General features: G+C 45.4%; 1 protein-coding gene across 2 annotated transcripts in view; it reads left to right on the forward strand.

Moving 5' to 3' along the window:
• Positions 1-15,917, forward strand: part of FHL1 (four and a half LIM domains 1) — a 63,023-nt gene that overhangs the window by 5,720 nt on the left and 41,386 nt on the right. The window contains exon 1 of one of the 2 annotated variants that reach the window (XM_045472055.1): positions 14,896-14,912. The exons of the other annotated variant lie outside the window; for it this stretch is intronic. The gene's annotated coding sequence lies outside the window, so the exon portion shown is untranslated. Of the gene's footprint in view, positions 1-14,895; positions 14,913-15,917 lie in introns of those variants that run through there. 2 annotated transcript variants of the gene reach the window in all.

Consider the following 15,917-nt stretch of genomic DNA (forward strand, 5'->3'; position numbering starts at 1 on the left):
GATTTTGGACCCTCCCCCCCAAATGATTTTAGAGTAGAACTGAGAGATCTGATGAAACTTGCAAGAATGCACTAATCCTTTCAAAAATCCAAGCTTTTAATGATAATAGTGGTACTTTCACATTGTTGGGGAAACTCAGAAAATACAGCAAAGCCTAAAGAATGTAAAAATCAGCTGTAACCCACCACCCAGAAATTGGTGACAGTGTTCTGTATGTCTTTTTAAAATGTAGTGTTGGTTTTGTTTTTTGTTTTTGTTTTTTTTTTTCCAATGGTGGACTCAAGTCCATTGCAAAATCTCCAGCTTCTAAATGTAGTCTAAGTTGTTTTTGTTTTTGTTTTTTTTTAACTTTACCAAAAGAGTTTCTGAATAATCGTTGCATCTCTAGAGAGAAGTCCTGGTCATAGAAATGAAATGGGAATAGTGCCGGGGAGTTAGAGAACTATCTGGTGGCCTCATCATGTGAGCTCTTTAACATGTCTCCTTCTCCAACTTGAGTAATAGAATTTCCACGCCAGAGGAGCACCTGGGTGACTCAGTCAGTTGAGAGTCCAACTTTGGTTCAGATCACGATCTCTATGGTTCGTGGGTTTGAGCGCCCACATCAGACTCACTGCTGTCAATGCAGAGCCCGCTTCGGAGCCTCTGTCCCACTTTCTGCCGCCTGCCCCCAAATCGATGAACATTAAAAAAATTGCCACACTATAAAGGGCTGTCAGGACCCACTCCCCTTCATTTTATGAGGCTCAAAGAGTTCAAGCATCTGCCCCTCAGGTCATATAACGTGTTAATGTTGGAGTTGCAGTTTGAAGCGTTAGGTCCTACATATGTAGGCAAGTTTTTATTTCCTAATTAAAAACCCTTCACAGTCACGAACTTTTTGTTGGCCTGTCCCTCAAACGAACAGACTTTTGGGGGTACCTGGGTGGCTCGGTCGTTTAAGCGTCTGACTTTGGCTCAAGTCATGATCTCCCGGTTCGTGAGTTCGAGCCCTGCATCAGGCTCTGTGCTGTCAGCACAGAGGCCCCTTGGGATCCTCGGTCTCCCTCTGTCTCCAACTCTCCCCTGTTCACGCTCTCTCTCTCCCTTCCCCCCCCTCTCAAAAATAAACATTTAAAAAATAGAGAACAGACTTTTATGGTGGAAGTATATTTACTATTCTAAAGGATACCAAAAAGGCCAAGTATTTCCTAATTTCATATCAAAACAGTTGAGAGAAGGGGCGCCTAGCTGGCTCAGTCGGCGGAGCATGTGACTCTTGATCTTGGGGTTGTAAGTTTGAGCCCCCCACAGAGTAGAAAGATTACTTAAAAAAATAAAATCTTTAAAAAAATAACCAGCTGGGAGTAGTACAGGAATTTGTCATCTCGTTTGCTTTATTGAAATTGAGCGTCAGTGGTGGGGAACCTCTTGCGTGCATCTAGCCCTCAGTTTAATTTCCCCTGGCCTGTGGGGCAAGTGGCAGGGCGTGTCAGACTGCCTGTGGTCACAGACACGAACAGTGGCTTTATAAGAATCTTTCCAAATGCTCGTCTGGAAGACCATGATCACAGCTATTGTTGCATATGAGTATTTTTTACTTCACAAACTGGGATACCTGTTAAAGTTTGGGGAAGGAAGTTTTAAAGACTGCATCTGCTTCCAAACTTCGGTAGGAAGTAAGCAAATTGTAGCAGATGCTGGCAGTATGGCGTCATTAAAACAATTTTAGTATATGTGCTGCCGAAGCGAGCACTGGCGTCATTAAAACAAAACACGCACACACGGTCATTCTCACCTGGCAACATTAGATAAATTCTTAAGCTTGTTTCTCTCTGCGCCCTTGTTCATTTCTTCATTCCTCGTTTCTTTGTGTGTCCGTTGCCTGTGTGTCTGTGTCACTGGCAGGGTCACTCTTCTCAGTCCAGTTGACTCTGCCCACATTCCTTTTTCTGGGCTCTGCGTGTATCCACATCATCACGTGCATCCGCCACCGTGTCTTCCCCTTACCCGGTTGGCCGGTGTTAGGGTTACCCCAGCCTGGACCGGGCCAGGTCTTTTCTGCCTGGCATGGGCAGGGAGGCTGCTTTCCAGAGCCCGTGTGGGGTATGGAGAGCTGGTGTTACTCGATAGAGAAGGGCCACCGGTAGAACAGAATTAAACAAGATAGGTTCAGAGACCACGTGGGCTGCATAGACGCGTAAACCCGTGAACACGACATCGTCCCTTCCCTACAGCCAGGGCCCCAGCAAAGCTAAAGCTACGTGAAACAATGAATATGGATACACATTGCCAAGGGCTTACCATCTGAACAAATGAGAAAATTGTACCCTTGCCTAGGGGTGTGTTCTTAAGTAGTCTTTGCTCCTGTTTCTTATTATCGCCTGCTAATGTCAGACAGCGGCCAGCTCTTCCTGGCTTCCTGCAGTATTCGGTCTCCCGAAAACCGGGCCTCCTGTGTATTTAAACTGGTGAGATTTGCTTGCACTTCATTTTTGATCTAGTAGAGCTATAAAATGCACAGAAGGTACACGTGTACTGGTTTTTAAACGCAGCGAAACCTAGAAAAAGAACCATCAAAATAAGTCTTTGTTGTCAGTGCTTCCCTGCTGTAGAAAGAATTCATGTTTTACGGGGGCGCCTGGGGGGCTCAGTCGGGTGAGCGTCTGACTGTCGATTTCGGCTCACGTCATGATCTCACGGTTTGTGGCATCGAGCCCTGTGCTGGGCTCTGTGCTGAAAGTGTGGAGCCTGCTTGGGATTCTCTCTCTCTCTCTCTCTCTCTCTCTCTCTCTCTGCCCTTCCTCCGCTTGTGCTCTCTCTTTCTCTCAAGATACGTAAATAAACTTAAAAAAAAAAAGAATTCATGTTTTATTTATCCACATAAAAACACTCCAGATCATATATATATATATATATATATATACACACACATTTATATATATGTTCATGTATATATATATAAATAAATATGTTTATATATATATATATATATATATATATATATATAAACATTAAAAAAGCCCTTCTGGATATTATAAATTCTTGTGATTATGCCTGTGTAACATTTCATGTCTTGGAATATATATATATATATATATATATATATTTTTTTTTTTTTTTTAATGTTTATTTATTTTTGAGAGAGAGAGAGAGCACGAGTCGGGGAGGGGCAGAGAGAGAGGGAGACACAGAATCCGAAGCAGGCTCCAGGCTCCGAGCTGTCCACACAGAGCCCGATATGGGGCTCGAACCCATAAATCATGAAATCATGACCTGAGCCAAAGTCGGATGCTCAACTGACTGAGCCACCCGGCCGCCCCTGTAATATCCATGGGGTTTTAAATTTATTTTTCAATACTAAGAAAATGATAGCTGGGCACACACAGGTTTTATCGTCAAGGTGATTTTGACGAGGATAGTACAAAACTAAATTTCTGTATTTGATCAATTAAGTCTTGTTATTCAGTTTCAGTTTTAGAGTGTGGATAAGATCGCTTGACTCCTGTCAAATTTGAAACGTGTGATTTATTAGGAAGACATCAAGGATTGGTTTTTCAGTGCCTCTCTGCCAGGTCTAGTTTTACACATCAGTCTTGTTCGTGAATCTGATTGCTCGTGTCTGCCTGGGCATAATCAGTCATCTGCACTTTCAGGTGTCTAGGCGAAGGGAAGTAATAGGTGTCCCCCCGCCCACCCCCACCCCCCGCCAGGTTTCTTAGAGACTACAGAGCACACACGGGCACACACATACACATCATGAAGTCTAAACATTTCTGTATCCCTGAGCTATAGTGGTGGATTTAGGCATTTGAATTAACACAATTTTATATTTTTCAACAGTTTCTAAGAAATAGCCTGTAAATAACTAGTTTCAAGTAATTAGAATGATAAGTTCCTCAGCAAATAGCTTGTGGAAGCTAAGGAGCCTTTTTAAACTCCTTGTCGATGATTCAACATCTCCACATGCCAGGCTCAATTCAAATTTTCAAATTCTAGGCCCTTTCCTTCTAGGCCACAAGAAACTCTGCCTCTTTTTTTTTTTTTTTTTTTTTTTTTTTAGTGTTTATTTTTGAGAGAGAGAAAAAGAGGTAGAGAGCAAGCAGGGGAGGGACAGAGAGAGAGGGAGACAGAATCCCAAGCAGGCTCCACACTGTCAGCATGGGGCCTGATGTGGGGCTCGATCTCACAAACCGTGAGGTTATAACCTGAGCTGAAACCAAGAGTTGGATGCTTAACCGACTGAGCCACCCAGGTGCCCCGAGAAGCTCTGCCTCCTTTAAGGAAGGAATTGGGAAGGAATTGTGCAGTGTAGTAAGCACACATAACCACACTAAGGAAAGAAACCGAGCAGCCAAACTAATAGGAGGTGAAAGTTTATACCCGCATCTACGGATAAAGCAGTGTGCCTTTGTTAGACCCCCTTTTTTTTTTTTAGCTAGAGCCCCCTTTTTAATATCCAAACTTTTCCTATTTTATTAAGGAATCATTAACAAATATAACTGTGAATGTTTAAAGAGTACATGATAATGTGATATACATGTGCATTGTGGAATGATCAAGATAATTTAAACTCCACTTCATTAAAATCCACTGTATTGAGAGGCACCTGGGTGGCTTAGTCGGTTAAGCATCCGACTTCAGTTCAGGTCATAATCTCGCAGTTTGCGGGTTCAAGCCCCACATCGGGCTCTGTGCTGACCGCTCAGAGCCTGGAGCCTGCTTCGGATTCTGTGTCTCCCTCTCTCTCTGCTCCTCCCCTGCTCATGCTCTGTGTGTCTCTCTCTCTCAAGAATAAATAAACATTTAAAAAATTTAAAATGAAATAAAATCCACTTTATTGAATATCATTTATATACGATAAATTGCATCCACTCAAGGCATATGGTTTGAGGAGTTTGGGCAGATGTACATGCCCATGGAACCACTGCCACCAGCAGGATGTAGGATATCATTATCACTCCCCCCGAGTTTCCTCATGCCCCTTTTACTGTACATTCTTCCCTGTGCCCCCGTCCTCAGGCAACCACTGGTCTGCTTTTGCACGAGAGCCACTTGGCAAGCTGACATTTGCAAGTTGGTGGATCCTTCTCTACCCAGAGACCAGATGTATATCTGAAACACAGTTTTCTTCTCATTTAAGATAAAATAATATTACAGAGCGATTCCAGGTCTGAGTTCTTAGAATGTTTTCCCAATTTCCTAAAAATGAGCACTTAAGAATTTTGCCTGCAAGTGAACGACAGCATCCTTATTAAATAGACTCCTTACATGTTTGGGTCAAAGGGAGATTCCAGCTAAGAGAGAAAGGATTCTGATGAAACAAATGATTCTGATGAACAGAAAAATGATTCTGGTGTTCTCCTGAAGTAGTTACAGTGAGATGTCAAATCCTCCAAGAACAGGACGCATCAAATCATTTGAGTTTTGCTTCACACTTATTCATAAAGTAAAAATGAAAAAGATGAGAGTATTTTGCATCTCACCATATTTATGCCTCTAGCTAGTGGGTGTATCTAATCATTATACAGGAGCAAAACCCTATCCCTTGAGCCTTCCAAAAGATTTGAAACAGGTTTCAGAGGGAATTTCCTGTGGGTGGAAGGTGTGCCATCTTTACACACTTATGTGCAAAGCAAGCTTTCCATATGCAAAATGGTGGTTTCCCGTTGACACGTTGAGTTGGAAGAATCATTCGGCAACTTAAGGGTCACGGTACTGAGATGGAATTTGGCCCTTCCTCACTTAGCCCCTCATAAAAAGTCCACCTCACTTTTCTCTTATGTGTAGCTGGCTGTCCATTGCAGTCGCTCTGTCCATCTCATCTCCGCATGCCACTCGTGATTGTGACGGTGCCTGCCCTGCCCCGTCTTCCTTTTCCCAATTTTCTTCTTCCTCGTCTTTTCTGTCTCCTGATGCTGCTTCTCTCACGCTGCTCTGCTGTCTCATGGCCACGCTGCTTTTATAAACCTCTCCAGTCTGAGTTGTCCGCAGACCGACCAATTGCAACTCGTCAGGTGTCTTTTTGGAGGTGGTTTTTCTTATTTTTCGCTTTGCGGTCCAGCAATTTCTTCAGACCCCTTTCAAGGTGGGAGGCGTGCTGGAGGTTTGAGAATCTCGAACGGTTGGTTTGCAGGTGATCAAAGTTGAATATGTTTGTGGGCTGTGAGGGAGCCGGTCTTTGAAACCAAGAATCATTAAAAACGATTTACATTATAATCCTACGAAACTTCCTTTTACAAAGCTAAAGCAGTTCGAATTGTCTTTTTTCTTAATTTAAAAAAAGAAATTTTTAATGTTTATTTTTGAGAGACAGAGAGAGGGACAGAGCACGAGCGGGTGAAGGACAGAGAGAGAGGGAGACACAGAATCCGAAGCAGGCTCCAGGCTCTGAGCTGTCAGCGCAGAGACCGATGCCGGGCTCGAACTCATGAACCGTGAGATCGTGACCTGAGCCAAAGTTGGACGTTCAACTGACTGAGCCACCCAGGCACCCCCAAAAGAAACCCATCTTTTTTTTTTAATTTTTTTAATGTTTTTATTTTATTTTATTTTATTTATTTTTTTTTTTTTAATTTTTTTTTCAACGTTTATTTATTTTTGGGACAGAGAGAGACAGAGCATGAACGGGGGAGGGGCAGAGAGAGAGGGAGACACAGAATCGGAAACAGGCTCCAGTCTCTGAGCCATCAGCCCAGAGCCTGACGCGGGGCTCGAACTCACGGACCGCAAGATCGTGACCTGGCTGAAGTCGGACGCCTAACCGACTGCGCCACCCAGGCGCCCCATGTTTTTATTTTTGAGACAGAGAGGCAGAGCATGAGCAGGGGAGGGGCAGAGAGAGAAGGAGACACAGAATCCGAAGCAGGCTCCAGGCTCTGCGCTGTCAGCACAGAGCCCGACGCGGGCCTTGAACGCACAGACAGTGAGACCATGACCTGAGCCCAAGTCGGACGCTCAACCGACTGAGCCACCTGGGTGCCCCAAACAGGCTTCAGGCTCTGAGCTGTCAGTGCAGAGCCAGATGCGGGGCTCAAACTCACAAACCATGAGATCATGACCTGAGCTGAAGTCAGACGCTCAACCGACTGAGCCACCCAGGCACTCCCTAGAATTGTCTTGAGGTAAGGTAACTTATTGCTCTTCAGCACGTACTGTAAAGGGGGAAAACCTTGGACGTTTGTTAAAATCTCCACAACACAGAGTGAACCCTGATGTGAACTGTGGACTTGAGTGAATAATAACTTATGAATATTGGCTCCTCCGTTGTAACAAATGTACTGCAGTGACCCAAGGAGTTCATAGAGAAAATCTGGAGGGGGATGTTGAGGAGGTATGTGGAAAATGTACCTTCTCATCAGTTTCTCTGCGAACCCCAAATTGCCAAAAAATCCATTTACAAACCCTTTAGGATTCAGAAATGTAAAGGATACATCAGGCACTTTTTATGACTTACTTGCAGATAAAAGTGCAGCGTTTGTTGTTAAGCACTGGTGAAATAAGAGAAGTGCTCTCCTTGAATGATGTAACTGGTACCCCGGGCCCCCTGAAAAGTGAAAGGGTGAGCTTCCGAGAGAGGCCCAGCTCTGCTAACCAATGTCTGGTTGCACAATAGTTACTGGGCAGGCCTGTGTGGGCATTGGGTTGGGGCTTTATTTATCTGCCACCGTTGGGGGGGGGGCATGCCATCTTTGTGGTGGAGTGGGGCCCCAGCCTTAATAAATCCCCAGCCCTATAATCCAGTGATACCTTGTGTTTATGGTGTCACTAGCAACAGTGACAATTGGCGAGCTGATACCAAGTCTTTGAGCCAGTACCCAGGTCAGAGTTTGATTGCTTTGGCCCAAAGGCTACTGCATGGCTCGTAGTAGCATAGACCTAACACTGGAACCTCCATGCAGTTATTCACTGTGGCCAGCTCTTCGGTAAACCCGTGTGAAAAGATCAGGCTTTTTAAGGTCTGATTGTAATTTGTTTCTATACATTGAAACTGGGTGATTATTATGAGCAACTGGAAGCATATGTTGCTTTCTTGAACTGGCTGTAAAAACAGAACATTCTAGGGGCACCTGGCTGACTCAGTTGGTAGAGCGTGTGACTCTTGATCGCAGGGTCATGAGTTCGAGCCCCACGTTGAGGGTAGAGTTTACTTAAAAAAGAAAAAAAACTCAAAACATTCTACGGTAGATGGTAGTAAGCAGAGGTGAGGGGATGGGTTCTGAGAGGGGCATTGTGACTGAGGGAGACAAAAGGAGAAAGAGAGACCAGAAGAGAAAAAAACAGATAAGACATCAAGGATTAGAACATAAATGAAGGTGGTCACCCAAGGAATGGATGCCTTGGGGGATATGGTGGTTCACAGGATGTGTCCCCTCGAGTCTGTGATTAGACCCAGGGTGAAAAACTCCAGAGTTACCTGAAAAAGTACGAATAAAGGGGGAGAGTTGGTTATAGAACTCACCTATTTAAAACTTACTTATTTTGTGTATCAGAAGGAATTTTTATGTATGGGTCTGTTATGGGTAGTCATCATTACACCTGTTACTAGATAAACCGTTACACATTTTTTTCTTGATTTCACTACTTAGTTTCACTGATCGACTATACCTGTGGTCCTACCTCTGCCAGAAATGGCAGATTTTAACAAGGGGGAGGGGACAGAAATAACCTCTCCCTTGAGTCACAGTCCATGTGGAGGCTTGGGGATTCCAGTTCAGTTGCTAAGATCACAGGGTACCCTCTGCCAGTGGCGAACCGGATGGAGGCACAGCCAATGCATTCCTTGTGGTCACCGTCCCAGTTGATACCGAGTTCTGCAGCTGACTCGATTGTACAGAAATCTCTGTCCATCGTAGAGATGGCAGAAGTAACCATCTGACCGCATCATAATGTATTTGCATCATAGGTATAGACAGGCTTGGTCAGTCGCGAGGCTAGTCTTGCTCCCCCTGCTCAAGCTGCTGGAAATAGCTGGAAGGCCTGGAAAGGCGTAGGTGGCGATGGCATGCGGGGCAGGTATGTGACATCCTCTTGCCCCTTACTGCTTACCCAGGTGCTTCTCGCAGCCTGTTGGCACTCCTTCTTCTTCCTCTCTGTTTCCTCTTTGCCCTTAAGTCAGTTACTTGTGAATTTTCCCCTAAGTAACAAGGCGGATGTCAGCACAAAAAAAAGTTGGGGGACTGTTGGCCTAAGCATTCAAACTACGAGAGCAATGTACTTTAGACTACCCTATCTGCCAGGTTTTTACTGCCACACTGGTTTGTTAGGTATAATAATGGAACTTCGAGGGACTTTGTGAATGTTTTCTGACGTACAAGTTGAAAGCTGAATTGTGGCACCTTATAAAGTTATCCGTCCACTTTTAAAGCCCCTATGATTTTTCTTTGTGTGTTCATTCTTGTCCCTGTAGCAGATTCCAGCAGAGTGCGTGCTGATGCGAAGGATTTACTCTGTGGCTAATTGATTGGAGCCAGGCTGCCCGGTTGCCCACGTGTAAGGAGACCGTTCACGGAGTGCCAGACACGGCTTAGAAAGTAGCAGTCATAAAATGAAATCAACAAACGTTTATTGAGTGCTTACTCTATGTGCGAGGCACTTTGCTAGGCTTGCTAGATGCCGTGAGGGGTTATTAAAAACAAAAGCGATCTCTTCAAGCAACGAACTTCCATTCTAATTGGAGAAGCTATTAAAGACACAGGAAGGGTGTGGTGGAGAGGCTTGAAGTGAGGGGGAGGAGGAGAGAGTTGGGAGTCTCGAATCCTAGCCCAAGTTTGCCTATAACCATCTGATCCCTTGGGTAAATCACTTTCCCTCTTGGGGTCTCGGGTTCGAAAAAGAGAACCAGACTAGATAGTCTCTAAGACAGTCTGTGGATTGGCTCATAAACAAATGTGTTAAAAAGTTGAACAAACAGTACAGAGCAATAGTAGAAGAGATTCCGGAAGATGGTACATTCTCTTTCACTAAATGAAGTGTACGTATGACGGTTACTGTTGTATGTATACGGTACGCATCTGTACCATATAATTATACTAATTCTAACTCTTGACCAGTGTTTCTCAAAGTGGGATCCTTGGGCCTGCAGCATCAGCATCACCTGGGAGCGTGTTAGAAATGCAGATTCCTGGGCCCGCCCCAGACCTACTGAATCAGAAACCCCGGGGCTGGGGGCCAACACCTCGTGTTTTAACAACTCCCGCTCTCCCAGGAGATTCTGATGCCCACTAAACTTTCACAGCCACGGACTGTAGGAATTTGGGGCAGTGGTTCTCAAATTTAGTTGTACATTAGATTCATCGTAGGGAATTTGGTTGTGGGGGGACACCCAGACATCACTAGTGGTTCTGGGTCTGCAGGTGCAGCCAGAGTTTGAGAATCACTGGTTTAGGGGAGGGTGGCATGAGCCGAAGCACCTGTTCTCCGGTGGTGACAAAGCCCAGAGGCCGGGAGTCAGCAAAAGCCAGAGTTGGGTATGGGGGAGGGTGAAACGTGGGTCTGATGGGGAAGGCCTTGGATGTCGTGCTAGAAACTTGGTCTTTAGATTGCAGTGGAGGAAGGTTTAGGGAAAAGTGAGTGATGCATCAAGGTGGCACATTTGAAAAATTAATCTGAGGGGAGCATGTGTGATGAAGTAATCTAGATGTGAAGTGATAATGGGTCAGATTGGGATGGCAAAAATGAGATTGTAAGGAAGAGAAGGTCTGGAGGCTCTTTTGCGGGACAAACGGACAGGATTTGGTGATGGTTATGGAGTGAGGGCAGTGTTAGAATGTCTTTGGCCCAGTACTGCCTCTCAAACTTCTGAGACAGCCAGCATGCTCTAGATGCTTCTGTCGGACTTGTCACATTCTCTGGATCTGTGCTCATCCTCTGTCCCTCATCACTTTGACTTAGGGAGCGGGTATTCCCCAGTGAGTTATGTAAAAATATACAGAACTGTAGTCACCCAGAAAGCTACCCACGGTCATCCTGGCAGGGGAAACAAATCCTGTTTCTTAACGAAAGAATGCTTGGAGTTGTGGGAAAGTTGTAAACTTGGCAATGACTAATTCGAGCCTATCAGTCAATTAAGTGGATTTTTATTTTATCATTTGTTTTAGTTGGGAGCTGTTGTACTAGTCATTGAAAGGACATCCATCTTCATATTTTTAAAACACAACAAAAATACCATTGAACATTAGGGCAAAGGACAAGAATTTTAAGGTTTTACCTTTTGACTTTAGCAAATATTTGCCACTCCATTTTTCTTGCTGGATTTCGCCATTTGTTTTGTTTTGTGTTCCCATTTGTTCCTAATGCCTGATAATTTTAGTTTCCTCTACACTGTTACTGATGGCTTTTTTTTGTTCTTAAGTATTCTTAAAGTTTTATTATGTTGTTTTCGTTTTCTACTTTATTCTCATAAAGCTCTTTTACCAGCAATTATGCAATGATATACATGGAAAAATAGCTCTAGTCTTTGTTTTTTTTTTTGTTTTTTAACCTTTCGACCCCCTTCCTTCCACCCCTGACCCTCTGCCTCTGGCAACCACCACTCTTTTCTCTGTATCTGTGAGCTTTTTCTGTTTGTTTGTTTAAGATTCCGCATATAAGTGAGATTGTTTGGTATTTGTCTTTCTCCGTCTGACTTATTTCACTCAGCATAATGCCCTCTGGGGCCATCCATGTCATTGCAAATGGCAAGATTCCATTCTTTTTAATGGCTGAGTAATATTTCACAGCATGTATAATAGCATCTCTTCTTTATGAATTCATCAGTCAGTGGACACTTAGGTGGTTTCCATGTCTTGGCTATTGTAAATAATGCTGCGGTGAACATGGGTGTGTATGTGTGTGTGTGGGGGGGGTGTATTGTGTTTTCAAGTTAGTGTTTTCCTTTTCTTTGGATAGATACCCAGAAGTGGGATTGCTGGATCATATGATAGTTCCGTTTTTAATTTTTTGAGGAACCTCTCTACTGTTTTCCGTACAGCCGCACCAGTTTACATCCCCACCCATAGTGCACAGGGGTGCCCTTTTTTCACATCCTCACCAACTCTCGTGTTCTCTTGTCTTTTTCATGATGGCCATTCTGACTGCTGTGAGGTAGAAACTCACTGTGGTCTTGATTTCCATTTCCCTGATGATGAATGACGTTGAGCATCTTTTCACGTACCTGCTGGCCACCTGTAATGTCTTCTTTGGGAAAATGTCCGTTGAGATCTTCTGCCCATCTCTTAATTAGATTGTTTGGTTTTGGCCATGGAGTTGTATGAGGGCTTTGTATATTGGATACTAGCCCCGTCGGATATATGATGTGCAGATATTTTCTCCCCATCCAGTAGGCTGCCTTTTCATTTTGTTGATGGTTTCCTTTGCCGTGCTCAAGCATTTTATAGTATGATGTAGTCCCACAACTTTTGTTGTTGTTGGAAAAGTATTCTTAACGTTTTACTACTCCAGCGAAAACATTTGTCAAGAGTAGTTTGACTTCTCCACGCTGCCAGCGCAGAGCCCGATGTGGGGCTCAAACTCCCAACCGTGAGATCATGACCTGAGCCCAAGTCGGACGCCTAACCGACTGAGCCACCCTGGCGCCTCTCATCTGTATTTATTTTTACCAGTAAATTATTTTGCTGAACGAGAGCCAGTTTATCAGTTCTGCTAAAGGTACAGAGACGGTGGCCAGCTCATCTGTATTTATCACATCTATGGTAACATTTAAAATGTGTTTTGAACGGTACATATGCCAATGTTTCTGACTACCATAGTAGTGTGAGCACTTGAATAAAAATAGGAAAAATGAGACTTGTGAGCCACCCGTTGCCATCCTAAGTGTACCTAATTAAGATATTTGGGGTTGGGGCGCCTGGGTGGCGCAGTCGGTTAAGCGTCCGACTTCAGCCAGGTCACGATCTCGCGGTCCGTGAGTTCGAGCCCCGCGTCAGGCTCTGGGCTGATGGCTCAGAGCCTGGAGCCTGTTTCCGATTCTGTGTCTCCCTCTCTCTCTGCCCCTCCCCCGTTCATGCTCTGTCTCTCTCTGTCCCAAAAATAAATAAACGTTGAAAAAAAAATTAAAACAAAACAAAAAAAAGATATTTGGGGTTCATAGGGGTGCCTGGGTGGCTCAGTCGGTTGTGTCCGACTTTGGCTCAGGTCATGATCTCGAGGTTCGTGGGTTCGAGCCCTGCATTGGGCTCTGTGCTGACAGCTCGGAGCGTGGAGCCTGCTTCGGATTCTGTGTCTCCCTCTCTCTCTGTCCCTCTCATGCTCATGCTCTCTCTCTCTCTCTCTCTCTCTCTCTCTCTCTGTCTGTCTCAAATGAAGAAATGTTAAAGAAAATTAAAATAAAAGATATTTGGGGTTCACTACTCTTTGGTTTCTTAGGTTGGAAAAGAAGATTCTGAAGGAAAAGAGTATCTTACTGAAGGAAAGAAGAATATCTTTTCTGAAGGAAAAGCATGATAAAGGAATGGTTACCATGACGATCACATTTCAGAGAATTTAGAGAAGACTGAATCTGTGGGGTTCATCCATTTTGATTGATTCAACTGGTCTTTTAGTTTCGTTCAGACAGCAGCTGTCTCTCGATTTTATTTTTCCACATAATTCACCCAATCGATCAGTGACTTGGGGGTCGTGTAAGCTTGGCTGTCAGTAGTGACAGGGTCACCAGTGTCTGTGGCCACGATACTGTTGCCAAACCTGAAGGAGGATGATTGTGTACGTTAAATGTCACTAGATCGTATGTAGCTCCTGGCTTCTTCTGCAGTCACACAAAAGGTTTGTCTAATTTGACTTATTCTGTCAGGGTGCGATAAGATTCACGTGATTTATTTTAAAGCATGGCTGACCGTAAAGTGTTTGGGTTTTACTTGGCTGTCATCACATTTTACCCAGTGTGTTTGGCTGCCGTTCGGTTTTTATACTTTGACTTGTGCAAAATTGTCGACACGGTGTGTGCCCCGTGTGGTCAGAGGCGCGGTTCCACGTGCACAACTGTCCCTGCACGAGTGTCTTCTTCCTCCCAGCCCCGACTGAGTGTGACGCGGGACGCACTGGCACCAACAGTAAAGTGGAGCTACAGGTGCTGCGGTGAAATCTCGCTGTACGTTTTTATCACTCTTGGTGGTCTAGTTCTTGACAGTGAAAGCATGAACCGTGGAGCTGACCTTGGCGGGGCCCCGGGTCGGACCCCCGTATGTGAGCTCCGCCCGCTCAGCCTTTGGGCCTTTCTCTCTTCTGCCCTCTGGAGGGTGTCTGGGGACATGACATGCAAGGGTTTCCTACGAAAAGGAGAGCCCCAGGGGTCTTGGTTTTGGTTACGAGAAGACCAGCCTCTTGCCCCTCCGCCCCAGCCCCTCGAAGTCTGAACTCGTAGAGGTGGGGCGCAGACAGGGAAGGCACGGAAGGCACTGGCAGGGTTGGGGTGTTAAGGGGGCTGCGATCCCGGTTCTTTGAGTACACAACTGATTCCTTCAAGTAGAGCCCGGTATGTACTGAACCCCACCTCCGGGAAAAATGATTTCCAGAAGGGGGAGCGAAGTGAAATAGCACGTTAAGGCTAGCGTGTGGCGGATTCAGGTTTGAAGGTTAAGCTGGATTGAATCTAAACGGGTGTGTTTGGTGCCAGAGTTTTGTGGCAGCACGTGAGCTCCTCCTCCGAGTGTGAGAACACTCACACTCTGCGCCTGCTGGAGTAAATGGTGATCTCTGTCTCTCTCTCCCATCTGGCGAGTACCTGCTGCATGTGGGGCACTGTGAAGTGCTCTGTTTGCGCCGCCCCCTTGTCACCTCACAGCCTGTCTGTGAAGTCGCTTACCATTGTGAGGCTCAGCTGACATGAGGCAGGGCCGGTGTTCGAACCCAGGCAGTCTGACTCTTGCTGTGAACATCTGTGCCGTGCCGCATTCGCACCACGGTTGCATGCCAGGGTGTGGCACCTTCTAGAAACAGTGAGTTCCGTGTGAATGGGTTGTGGGTAGTGGGAAAAGAGACCGGGCGAAACCTCTTATGTATACGTGCTGTGCTAAGTACTGTGAGGAAAGAAAGGCGGGATTTCCATCCCTGCCACCCAGACAAAGACACTTTAAGTTCTGTGGAACAAACGAGACGTAACATGAAACCAGTAATATGTATTCATAGGGCAGAATGTGAAAATATTATCTCTAGTTAAATAGGGGTGGGAAGAGGACGAGAAGGTGTTTCTTTGAAGTCTGTCACTTTTAGACGTTTGCCTTTGAAAGCTAGCTCTTCGCTGCTGGCACAGAGTCCCCTCCTCCGGGCTTTTGATCTGGCAGACAAGAACCTGTCTGTCCCTGTAGTCAGCACACTTGTCCATTTTGAGTTCGGAAGAGTTGTCTTGAACGTGACAGTTGTCATTAAGATCTCTAAACAGATGAACCCATTAGCCTATTGAGCTAACCGGACCAGCGATTTATTTTCCAGCACGTTAATATTAAAAAAAAAAAAAATCTCTAACCCCTGCTTGTTCGGCGATCAGCCCGGAAATGGTTGCTTGGGGGCGGAAGAGGGGCAGTTATGAGCCTGGTTAGAACCCATGGTTTAGGTTTGCCCTGCTTCACTCCATAGATACTTCTCGAGAGGCTCCTGTGTGGTAGTCAGGCACTGTTCTGGGCACAGGGATAGAGCAGTGAACAGAACAGATGGGGGCCCTCCTCACAGGGAGCGATCTTTCCCTCAGATTTCATTTGCTCGTGTACATTTCACAGCTGATATAAAAGTGCTCTTGGTATGAGTTTCAGGATTTCACACGCCTCCTTTCTCCCACCCAGCCCTTTGAATGGGGGGGGGGGGAGGGTAAGGCAGTGAGATGCCTCTGGGGAGGTTGCAAGGGCTCGAGGAGGGCGGCATGTCAGGGGACTGTCTCTGCTTGGGTGATGGGAACAGCACAGAGCACACCTGTTTCCTGGTGATGCTGAGCCCTCCGCCCCGGGCAG

Source organism: Leopardus geoffroyi, chromosome X (genome assembly GCF_018350155.1).
Source record: "Leopardus geoffroyi isolate Oge1 chromosome X, O.geoffroyi_Oge1_pat1.0, whole genome shotgun sequence".
NCBI lineage: Eukaryota > Metazoa > Chordata > Mammalia > Carnivora > Felidae > Leopardus > Leopardus geoffroyi.